The following is a 12,796-nucleotide window of genomic DNA, read 5'->3' as shown; positions in this document are numbered from 1 at the left end:
ACTTGTTGGCTCGTTGGAGGAGTGGAGCCACTCGTTGGGCGAGCATGTTCGTGGTCCAAAACGCGTTTCTAGCTATTTAAGGACCATCCCAAGGTTAAGAAGGGTTTCGGGGAGGAACGTGAGGCTAGAGGCGCGATGGTCTTGGAGCAACGAGGTTCTAAAGCTGATTTTAGAGCCGCGAGAGAGGATTCTAGGCCAAAGGAACGTCCACAAGCATTATCGAAGAACAAGCTTAGGAGAAAACTGTAAGGGGAGCTACCATGAGTTTTTTTCATTTGTATGAGTTTTTGATCCATGAATATTTTGTGATTTTGAATATACTAAGGTTTTGGAATAAGAGTATGTCTTTGATATATATTTGAATCGGTGAATTAGTTTTGGAACAAAGATATTGTTTTGAATCTGTCTACGAATTTAGAACGATATTATGTTTTTGTTATGCATTTGAATCGGTGAATGACTTTTAAACGAGATTATACTTTCGTATTCGGGTGGATTTTGAATCTGTTATGATTTTGAGATGATATTCTGTTGTTGTGACATATTATGACTTTGTGGATGGTTATAAGATGAAATTATGGTTATGTTCTGTTGTGGCATTTGTGCTTATTCATGTCTGATGAACTTGTGAGCGATTTGTGGTTCTGAAATGGTAGTCTTAACTTTGAATGCAAATTTGAATGAATTAAACAAATTGCATAATCTGTTAAATAATTTGAACTGTAGTTTTCATAATCTGACACATAAATTGATCATGTTATATGATAACGGTTGAATTTACCGTTATCTGATACTTAATTTTGATACTAAATACACCCTTTTTAACTTAGAAACTTGCTTAAAATCATGATTTTGTTTAAGTTGTATGAATAAGATAGTTGAAGGTGAATTTCATGATTTTATGGTGAGATTCCCTTGTTTTTAATAGGAATTGAGATGATTTGGAAGAAGAGTTGAAGTACCAAGAAGTTGGAACTCAAGAAGGACTAGAAAAGCATTAGAAAGGAGGATCGCAGGATGCCTAAGCACCCTTTTCAGGGGCCCTTAGCGCCAGAATTCATTGTCTCACGCTTGACTGCCCTTTTCTGAGGCCCTCAGCCCAGAAAGCTTTGGGCTCGCGCCTGAGCGCCCTTTTTGGGGCGCTGAGCACAACTTCCTTGAGTCATACCACGCCTGCTTGCCTTCTGAACTGACCCTGAGCACCATATGTTTATCTATGACGCCCGAGCACCTTAAGTGGGGCGCTGAGCGCTGGCGATACGACCTTAGGCTGTGTTTCTGTTTTTATTTCGATCTATTTAAAGACTTGGACGTCCTAGGCATTGTATCTTTTGGCAGAAGAGGAGGAGAAACACATTTTTTCACTCTCTGGAGGCAAATTTGGATGGGGGAGCTTCCATCTTCGACTTTTAGGGTTTTTCTATCTCATTCTTTTCCATTGTTCATCTAGTTTCTCCATGTTAATGGGGAACTAAATTCCATTTGTTTTTAGGGGAAGATGTAATCCTTTGAAACTCCCATGTATTTGAATTTATTTATATTTACAAATGCTTCTATCATTAATTGTTAGGGTTTTTCCTCTATACTCTATGCATTGCTTTGTTTAACTCATTCATAGCATGATTATTGGTTTCGTTGATATGGACACATACGGGGGAATCTAGATCTGGGGAATCTCTCCCTAGGGAACTATTGCCTAGACATAGGGATAGAACGCTTGGTTGCCTTAAGCTTCTGTGCGTATGTAATGCAAAATTAATTGCTAAGGAGACAAGATATTGTAAACTAGTAATTAAGGATAGGCTTTCTTCGCCGAAACATCGGGTTTTAAGTAAATTAGAAACTGGCATTAACATTAACGAAGAAGAAGAATTCTTATATGCATGAGAGTGGATAGGAGGAATCCAAACCCCAACAACATATTCATTCCATATTTTACAAATCATTCATTCACTTTTGTGTCTCTCTTCAATTTATCAAAATTGCATTCATGTTTATTTTTATTTGCATTCTAAATCAATCGAGTTTGTCTTTCAAGTCTTAATTAATCAAGGTATCACATAATTGTTTAGGTCGTGAGTCTCTTGGGAAACGATACTTGGTCTTACCATGTTTATTACTTGATACGATTCGATACAGTTGTCGTTCATTAACATTATATCATTCATAAATCATACATATTGACATTCAATTACAGCAAATATCAAATTTATTATGATAGTAACATGTTGAAATGTTGAGAAAGTGTTTTTACAAGTTTTGGAGCAATCAAAACAGGTTATAAACTCTTATACTTAGTTAAAAACAAAGTCTATGAATTTTAACATATTACACAGATTACATAATCGATTAAATCTGTTAGATTTTTTAAATTTAATCTGTTAATGCTTGAAACACTTGTTTTACTTGTTTTTACTTGTTTTCAACTGATTTCTGAAATGCTAAACAAGTTTCAAATGTTTTAATACACATGTTTAGCACAAGTTTGAAATCATAGGATATATAGAGCTCAAAATTGATTTGAAAAACATCATTCTTTTTATATGCATATCTGTGAACCATAGTGCTCTGATACTACACTAATTGACTAAAATCGGATTGAATAATATTGAATTTGTTGTATGAATGCAATCATTTATTTTCACTATCATATACTTCATTGCATATTCATACTTATTTGATATTTCAAATTGCATCTCAACTACTATGTTTTACTGGACTAACACTCAACAATGTTGAGAAAAGTTGTGTTATGCAGGATTATTGGTGTAATGATCTTATATCTGTTATTGAACACATTCACTTAGTAGGATTTTAATCGGTTAGACTGTAATCATTTTAATAACATTACAAGGCTGAGGGTCAATGCTGCAAATATGGAGATGAAGCCGAAGTTGATACAATTGGTAAAGAGCAACCAATTCAATGGACTGTCACATGAAATTCCATATGATCATCTGACAACATTCAATGAGATTTGCAATACTGTGAAGATTAATGGCATGTCAGATGATGCTATAAAGCTCAGTTTGTTTCCTTTTTCATTAGGAGGCAATGCTAAGTTATGGTTGAACTCTTTCCAGGAAAATAGCTTTACTGAATGAGAAGTCGTGGTTGTAAATTTCTGAACAAATGCTTCCCACAATCCAAGATCAACAAAGGTAAACAAGAAATTTTTTCTTTCAGGCAGGGCATGGAGGAGACATTAGGTCAAGCGTGGGACATATATAAAAGCTTACTAAGAAAAACGCCAACACATGGCTTTGATGAAGCCATAGTAGTCATCCTATTCCTTGGAGGACTTGGCTCACAGACAAAATTGATGATAGATGCCTCAGTTGGAGGTAACATTAGATTTAAGACTCCAGAGGAAGCCTATAAATTGATTGAGAGTATGGCTACTAATGACAATGAGATGCACAGTGAAAGAGTAGCTCTACCTCAACAGAAGGGAGTCCTATATCTACAATCTCATGATGTTATACTCACACAGAATAGGATCATTACTCAAAAATTGGAGAATTTGACAAAGAAACTCTCTCCATTGCCAAAGGAGTTGCAGAATGTGTCACAGGTTCAACATAAAATTTGTGAATTATGTGGTGATGATCATATCAATGGTCAATGTGCAATGCCAGTTGAGAATATCCAAGAAGAAGTCAACTATATGGGTAATCAATTCCGTCAAGGTAATTTCAAACAAGGGTAGAAACCTCACCCAAGTATGGGTCAAGGTCAATCTGGGCAAGCTGCTGGACAATTTAATAGACCACTGCAGTAATAGTGGCAACAGTAACCTTCTTTATCCGAAAGAACTACAAAGCTTGAGGAAACCCTCCAACAGTTTATGCAGGTGACTATCTCAAACCATAAAAACATTGAGACTGCTATAAAGAATTTGGAGATACAGGTTGGCCAACTGGCTAAGAAGTTGGAGGATAAAGTTGAAAAGCAATTTAGGGCTAATACTGAGGTTAACCTTAAGGAAGAGTTTAATATTATTGTGAGCATAAGTGATGAGATGGGAGAAGAGAGAAAAGTAGAGGGAAAAGAAAAAGTTGAGTTAATAGAGAGAAAAGAGAAAGAAGAGAGAAAAGGTAAGGCTGGAAGAAAGAGATTAAAAGAACGAGAATGAGGAGAGAAAAGAAAAAGAAGAAGGGGAGAAAAAAATAGAGAAAAAATTGAAAAAATTCTTCCTTACCCTAAGGTGTGTTCTAGAGAGGAAAAGGAGAAACAATTAAGGTGTTTCAAAAAAATCTTCAAGAAATTGGAGATTAAAATTCCTTTGACTGAAGCATTGCAACAAGTTTCTGTATATGCTAAATTTTTTAAGCAATTCCTCAAGAAGAAGAGACATTTAGATGAGGAAACAATAGAGGTACAGGAAAATTGCAGTATAATTTTGTAGAAGGCACTTCCTCCAAAAGCTTAACTATTCCTTGCACCATTGGGAATGTCGATATAGGGAAAGCCTTAATTGATTTAGGGTCAAGCATTAATCTGATGCCCCTATCTGTGCTTGAAAAGATTGGTGGTCTTGAAGTTAAGCCTACAAAGATGACTTTGCAAATGGCGGATAGATCCATTAAGAATCTCTATGGTGTGGTGGAAGATTTTGTGGTTCAAATAGACAAACTTAAATTCTTGGTGGACTTTGTAGTGATGGAGATGGAGGAAGATGTGAAGATCCTTATTATATTGGAAGGCCATTCATGAAGACGGCCAAGGTTATCATCAATGTTGATGATGGAACTATAGCACTTAAAGACTAAGAAGAGGATGTGATGTTTGGTGTCTTCAATGCGGAGTAGCAGATTCAAGTGAAGAAGACTAGTCTTAAAGTTGTACTGGATGGTGCACCAGTGACTAGTCCAAAAGCTGCTAAGCTGGTCAAGGAAGGTAAAAGTTATTTCTTGTCACGGGTAAAGGAAGAAGAAAAAGATGGCAAAGGGAAGATTTTTCATCAAGACTCGGTGGACAAATTTGAAGAACATAAACTTGGCACACTATTGAGATTTAATAACAAGTTATAGGTTGTGAAAGAGCTAAAATAGAATGGAGTGATAAAGATTGAAGCACCATATTCAAGAAGAGTTAATAAGGTGGGCAAGAAGCTGTTGAAGAGAAGTTGGTGTGACGGCAGAAAAAGCACGAACATGAAAGATTTAACTTGAGCTTTGATGGGTTAAGCTAGTGAGGTTAAAGAAGTGCTTGCTGGGAGGCAGCCCAATGATTTGAAAACTCTTATTTTAATTTGTGTTTAATTTGGTTTGGGTGTAATTTAATTTGATTCGAACTTAGTTTTAAGGGTACGTAGTTTTTTGTTTTGTTTGGTTATGTTATAGTGTGCATCATGTGTTGATTGATGAATGTTTGCGGAGTGTAGAGAGATTAATCATTTTAATTGAGTATTGATGTGTGAGTTGGGGGTAAATAACATGAAAATTCGAAAATTTTGAAGTTGAAGCTGAGGTCCCCTGATTAGGGACGCCCAGGGTAAGCTAAAAAAAAGGTGAAAGTAAGTCACGCACGCTGCTCAGCGCCTTACTGAGGGGGCGCTGAGCGCGACTTTCTACTAGCTTTTTTAAGACATTTGGGCTGAGTGTAAGGTTAGGCCCACTTTGTTTTATTTACTCTCTAGGGTTTTCCCAATCCCTCTTTTTCAGTCTTTACTTCTTTCTAGCCACATTAAACACTAAACCTAGGAGTTCTCTCACTTTCCCCCTTCATTCTCCTACTAAAAATCATCCTTTCACCCATATTGCATCATTCTATCCACCAAATTTGGGGTTTCTTAGGAGCTATTGTTGTAGGGTTTTTTATTTCCCCAATCTTTTTGAAGCATTCCTCACAGATTTTGCATCTCCATACAAGTAAGTTCATGCTATGTTATGATTTGAGCATTTAAAGTTAGAGTTTTGATGAATGTTGATCTCTATGCATGATACACTAAAATTGTTGTTGATTTGACCGATTAAAATGCATTATTGGAGATTACAATGGTGAGAATGACATGTGGGTAGTGTTTAAGGCTGGCTAGGGTCGTTTTGGTGTTGAATTGGTCAGCGCTGAGGGCTCTTCTGATTGGTGTGCATGTTCTGGTTGTTGACGCTGAGGACCCCCTATTTTGCCCTCAAAGCTGGCAAAGAGAGTATGTTTGAGTTGTTTTATTCAAGGTACTGATGCTTGATAATGTTTGTGTTTGTTTTGTGAATCTTTATGGCCCAAGAATGACATCTTCTTCAGGAAAGTGGATTAAGACGATTGCAAACAAATCAGACAAAGGAACAAAGAGGAAAGAAAAATAGCAAATCTACTCCAACAAGTTTCTCTCTGTTGCACATGAAAGGTACTTTCTAATAGTGGAAAATAAGAGATTGTTGATGGAACGAAAGGTGGGGATTATACTAGCTATGACTCCACAATTTGGGAGAGAACTAAAGAGAAGTAATTGGGAGAACCCGACATCCTACCCAACACCTGCCAACATAGCTGTGGTAAAGGAGTTTTATACAAATTCTTGGGCATTCGGCAGTGAGAGACAGACGTACACTAGCTACGTAAGGGGTAGAAGGATACCCTATGATGCTGCCACGGTGAACAGATTCTTAGGTACTGAATGGAGTGGAGAGTAGTGCCAGATCGCATTGATCTTAGAAGAGGGTGTTGAGTTTGCTGGTATGGAGAGGGTATTATGTGTTCCAGGAGGAAATTTCTAGAGGAATAGGCAGGAGGCACCTATTCATATCAGACGTTCTCATCTGACGCCCCTGGCTAAATATTGGATGGCTTTTACACATGTCAATGTTCAGCCCTGCTTCCATGTGTCTGACATCGCCACAAATAGAGCTGTATTTCTTTACTGTGTTCTCAGGGGGTTGAACATCAAGATTGAGCAAGTGATAGCTAATGAAATTCAACAGTGTGCCCATATTGTAAGCAACAAGCCCCTTTGAGGCACTCTTCACTCATTACTCATTTGTGTGAGATTGCAGGAGTCAATATCTCCACACCGCCACTTGAGCATCCAAGGAAGGAGATTGACACCTCCTATTATACCCTGTATTGTGCACTGGATGAGGTGGGACAACCTATGCCACCACCACAGCCTCCTAGGCCACATAAGAGAGTATTGCAGCCAGCTTATGAGCAACCTCATGATGATGCTCCATTCCAAATGAGGGACATGTACATGTCCTTGATGGAGGCTAGGATAGAGGCCATATACAAAGGCAAATAGGTGTTACTGAGGACTGTAACAACTGCCTTTCCTAAGTGTCAATTCACATCACAGGAGGATTTCTTGGCACATACTAGGTGGTTGTTGATGGATCGACAAATGTACCGAATCACACAAGTAATATAAAATGGTAAGACCAAGTATTGTATCTTAGAAGGCTCTTGACACTAGACAGTCATGTGATAACTCGATTAATTAAGACTTAAAGAAAATGAGATCATTGGTTTCAGATGCAAAAACAAAAAATTAAATATGAATGTAGTTGATCAATAACAAAGTAATACGATGATGAACAGATGTTGATTAATATAAGATGAATATGTTGTTAGGGTTAGATTTCACCAAGTTCCCTCTCATGTATGTAAGAATTCTTCTTTATGCATTAATGTTAACGTCACTCACTAAATCACCTAAACTTTATCCCTCAGCGAATAAGCCTATCCTTAACCCTAGTTCATGCAATTCCTAGCATTCCTAGTGATTAATTGTGAAGATCAAGAGCTTTAAGATGACCAAGACTCATATCCTCATCCTTGAGAAATATTACTCTTGGGAGTAATTCAACAAGAACCTGAATTGTAAGGAACCTCCCGACACTCATGTAACTCATAAATCATGCTAATGAATGAGTTAAACACAGCAAGCATTGAAACAGATGAATTACTCTAACAATTAATGAAAAAGCATATATTATTACGAATCAATTCAAATACATGAGAGTTCACAAGGTTACATCATTCCCCAACAACAAATAGAGATTAGTTCCCCATAGACATGGAGAAACTAGATGAAAAATGGAAGAAAATGAGATAGAAAAACCCTAAAAATTGGGAATGGAAGCTCCCGAATCCAAATCCGCCTCCAGAAAGTGAAAAAGTGTGTTGTTGCGCTCCTTCTGCCAAATATACAAAGCCTAAGACGTCTGGGTCCTTTAAATAGAGCGAAACAGAACAGAAAATGAAGTTTGGCCCATATCGCTGGCACTTAAGCACCCCAGTTAGGGCGCCCAGGCGGTAAGCGGCACTTCCTGATGCTTAAGCCTCCAGAATGGCACCCAAGCTTCGAGCTCTCGATGCTTAAGCGCCCCAAAGGGGCGCCCGAGCAGTGGACGACACTCTTTAGCGCTTAAGCCCCCTAAAAGGGCGCCCAAGCTTCGTGCTTCCCTTCTATTCATAATGCAGAATTGATTATTAGGGATGCAAGGGATTGTGGTCTAATAATTAAGGGTAGGTTTTTTACGTTGAGGGATTGGGTTCTAAGTAATTTAGAGAGTGACGTTAACAATTTAATGAAGAAGATGAATTCTTATATGCATTAAAGTAAAGAAGGTGAAATCTAAGCCGCAACAACATTATAATCTCATATTATCAACATCATCCATTCACTCTTGTGTTTAGCCTCAATTGATCAAAGTTTACATTTTGTTATCATGTTTAACTTTATTGCATTTAAAAACCAACAAAATACTTTTTCAGTCTTAATAGTTAACTAATTACACGATTGTTTAGTGTTGTGAGTCTTCTGGGATACGATACTTGGTCTTAACATTTTATACTACTTGATACGATTCGGTACACTTATCGAGGTCTTAACAAGTACTTTTGTTTGCTAATCTCTTAAACACTCATGAGACACCTTTTACGAAAAGCTTGAAAAACATTATTCACCACCCCTGTAGTGTTTTTCCGTGGTTTCAAAATATTGTCAATCACTCCTGGTTCCCTAGTCTAACCTAACTAGTACACAAAGAGTATGAGGGTTTTAATACAAACATACTAAGTGTTTGATTACAAATATAAATTGAATAACTCTTAAGGAGAGGATTACAGAGACACAAATCAATATGTGAACTCATGAGGTTTCTTCTCTTAGGTTGAATAGCATTAGACGATGTGAGCTCATGAAGTTCTTGTTATCTTTTCTTCTCTTGTCTTTTCTTTTCTTTTTTGCTTCTACTCTTTCTTTCATTCTAAAAGTTTTAGACGTTGTAGGCTTGGAGGTGAAGTAGGAAGCTAGATGTGATGATAGCCTTTTCTTCATATTTTATTTTGCTTGAGCTTGCTTTCATCATTTTTCCTTAGGTTGAAAATCATCAAATGATATATAATAGAGTTGATATTTTATGATCTTACTTGAGCAAAATCTTTCCTTTTCTTTCTAATTTCTCACTTTTTTTCGTATCTTCTTCAACATCCTCTCTTTCTTCCCTTAACTTGATCTCGTTATATATGTTATCTTGTGAGATGACCATAGGACACTGAGTTGACTTCATGGTGGGCTTCATAGACTTTTTAGGTAGCTTGGTCAAACACAGGTCTACACTATAGAGTTCAGATCTTTTTCTCAAAGCCTTAAGCAAAACTGAGCTTGCACAATGTGATTGAGCAAATGGCTTCAAGAGAAAAATTCCTAAAGTGTGTTCTTTTCTCATAATGTCTTTTTCTTGGCTACAGTGATTCTCATTATATCTTTTTGCTTTATTGATCTGCACCGATATCAAGAAACAAAGTATACAAGCATTTAGGTTCTTTATATAACATACATTAAATTTTTTAAAGATTGATAAGCATTAGATAATGTTGCGTGTTCAAGACATTTTATCATTTGTCATTTCATTCATAAATGTATAGTTTGGTAAGATAAATAGCATGTAAAATCATCAAATGATATCAATCATAGGATGCTTTTTGAAAGGCTATAGCTTTTAGCGATCATTCCTCAGGCGATGTTTTCTTTTAGAAGATTTGCTTGAGATAACACTTGTATTGATAAAAATTTCTTTTAGCCTTAGTGTTATATGAGAGATAGACTTTTGTTTTCATTAGACACTAGCTTGTTTTGCTCATATAGTTTATTATATGATTTCAAAAAGAGATACTTTCTTTTAGATGTTGTTTATGATTTTCTAATTCATTTAAACAGTTTGGTCTAAAACTTGTTATTTATTATCTCGACTTTAGATGTTATACAATATTTCTTCATTAAACATTATTTCTTAGCTTTTATTTTTTATGATGCATAGATGTTAGGATACTCTTATTAGTGGTTTCCTATCGTTTAGTGTTAATCTAAGTAGTATTTAGACATTCTATTGATTAGATGTTTACATATATTTTTCAAAATATCGTTTAGAATCTTTCTTTAAATAATACGTTTCATAAGACTTTTGCTTAGATAAAAACATTGTTTGAGTCACAGAGAAGCATTTCTCTTAGTAAGACGTTTTTTTGCTATGAGTTGATCTTTTAGACGTTCAAATTTGTAAAACATTGTTTCTTACATGTATTGTCTATTAGATGATATATATGAAAAACATTTTCTCTCTTTAGACGTTTTCCTTTGTATGCAATATTTCATTGAGTTTTATTTGATAAGTTTGAAAACATGGGTTGCCAGAAATTCTGATTTTGTCTCAAAAAATATTACATTACTAGAAAAAAAAATTCAGTCACAAAAAAGTCCAGACCAAGTTTTATATAAAAAGACTTAGGGGAAACAAAAAAGTCTAGACCACATCTTTCACTTTCTTTCCATTCCCTTTTTTCACTTTTTCTTTTATCCATGATGTATACCACCCCATCAATGAAGGTTAAGCTTCTAGAATTGATTCTTCTGTAATTTCATTATTGATTATATTAAAATATTTTTTTGTTCTTTTGATTATTGTTGTGGTTTTCGTTTATCTATGTCTTTTGATTCTGAATCAAATACAAAGTAATGGTTTTTGCATTGTAGCTAATTAGTGAGATGTTTTAATGTATATGCATATTAATCACATGAGTTTAAGAATTTTTAAATTTAATTGAGTCTATATTTTAATTCAATTTAAAAAATTTCATGTGATTAAAAGAATTTTTATGAGACTTTATTTTGATTAAAGGTAATCAATTTAACTAAAATTAGTCAAGATATTATTTTGACTAAATAACTTTTTATGTGGTGACAAGGTAAAAGAATAAACATGATTATACATAATAAAATTTGATTAAAACTATACTTTTTTAATTTAATATGAATAATTTAAAAATTATTATTTTTAATTAAAATTATACTTTGATTAAAAATGATAATGACAACCATTCAAACGACACTTTACATTATTGATTTGCAATTCTACAACAATAATTAGTTTAATAATAATTTTTAAATAATTAATGAAGAATCTATTTGGAAAGAATAATGAAATTTGTTTCAATATTATTATTTTAATTCTCTTTTATTAATTTGTTATTTCATTTATTGTTTTCATCTTTATATTTTTGCACATCACTATTATTTGTTAATTTTAATTTCATAGATTTTTATTTTTATCTTTTATTGTTTTTAAAACTATTTTATGTAAATTTTTATAAATTTAATTTATTAAAAATTAATTCTGCATTTATTGAAAAATGATTTAAAATTAACTTTTTGTTTTCTATTTAGTTTCTTAACTATTGACTTTACGCACTAGTGCAAAATTGGGCTTTAACGTCTCCCCTTAGACATTAGTTTAGGAGTGGATTGACGTATATTAATGACCAGTGACACTTTCGTAAATAAGTGGCCATATAGACGTTTGTTTAGAATGACACCGACGTTTATAATGTTATAGACGTCCGAGACCTCTCATCGGACGTCTATTGCCCTGACAGGTAGGTGAGTATTCAGTCTATCTTGTCAACTAAACGTCGGCCATACAGGGTACGGACGTCTATATGTATGAATTTCCACCACCTAGACGTCGGATCTCGCCAGTCCGACGTCTATATGTCTGACAATAGGTGAAAAGTCATTTCTTTTTCGCATATAGACGTCAGTGCCCCGCCAATAGACATCTATGGTCTGACAGGGTAAGTAAAAAGTTATTTTTTTTCTGCCATGAAGACGTCCATTATCGCCAACGGACGTCTATATGCGATTATACACGTCGGTTTCCATGACATCGGGCGTCCATATTGACGTCATATTAGTAACGTCCCGATGTATATTCCATTATAGACATCAGTTTACTTGACAACAGACGTCTAATTTCTTGTTAAATCACCATTCCCGAACCAGTTTTGCGCACTCATCGTCTTCCTTCGCCTTTTCTCTCCTCTGCATCGCCTTTCAGGTGCGTCCGAACAACCGTTTAAACTTCGCTTTTATCCCAATTAAACTTGTTTTTGATCCGTTTGATCTCATTTGAACCGATTAACATAAGCTTTTCGTTGTGTTTTAGTACAGTTTTTCTCGTGTCTTTGTGTGGCGTAGTGCACATCCTCCCTTTGCTAGCTTCCTCATAAGAAAAGCTTGCGTTTTTTGGATCTTCCATGGCATTTTAACCTGAAGCCGAACCTGGGTGGTTGCCTACTTCCACTCCTACCACCAATGAAAAAAAAAAAACGGGGCCACCGTATTCTTTTTCTATGGCGAAAAAAAAAAGAATACGGTGTCACCGTATTCTTTTTCATTGGTGGTCGAAATGGAACTAGGCAGCGACCCAGGTTCGGTTTTGGGTCGAAATGTCATGAAAGATTCAAAAGACGAAATTTTTTCTTACAAAGAAACAAGCAAAGGAAGGAGGTGCTACAA

The sequence above is a fragment of the Vigna radiata genome, chromosome 4, assembly GCF_000741045.1.
Source record: "Vigna radiata var. radiata cultivar VC1973A chromosome 4, Vradiata_ver6, whole genome shotgun sequence".
NCBI lineage: Eukaryota > Viridiplantae > Streptophyta > Magnoliopsida > Fabales > Fabaceae > Vigna > Vigna radiata.
The sequence above is the reverse complement of the archived record's forward strand: the minus strand, read 5'-3'. Positions refer to the sequence as shown.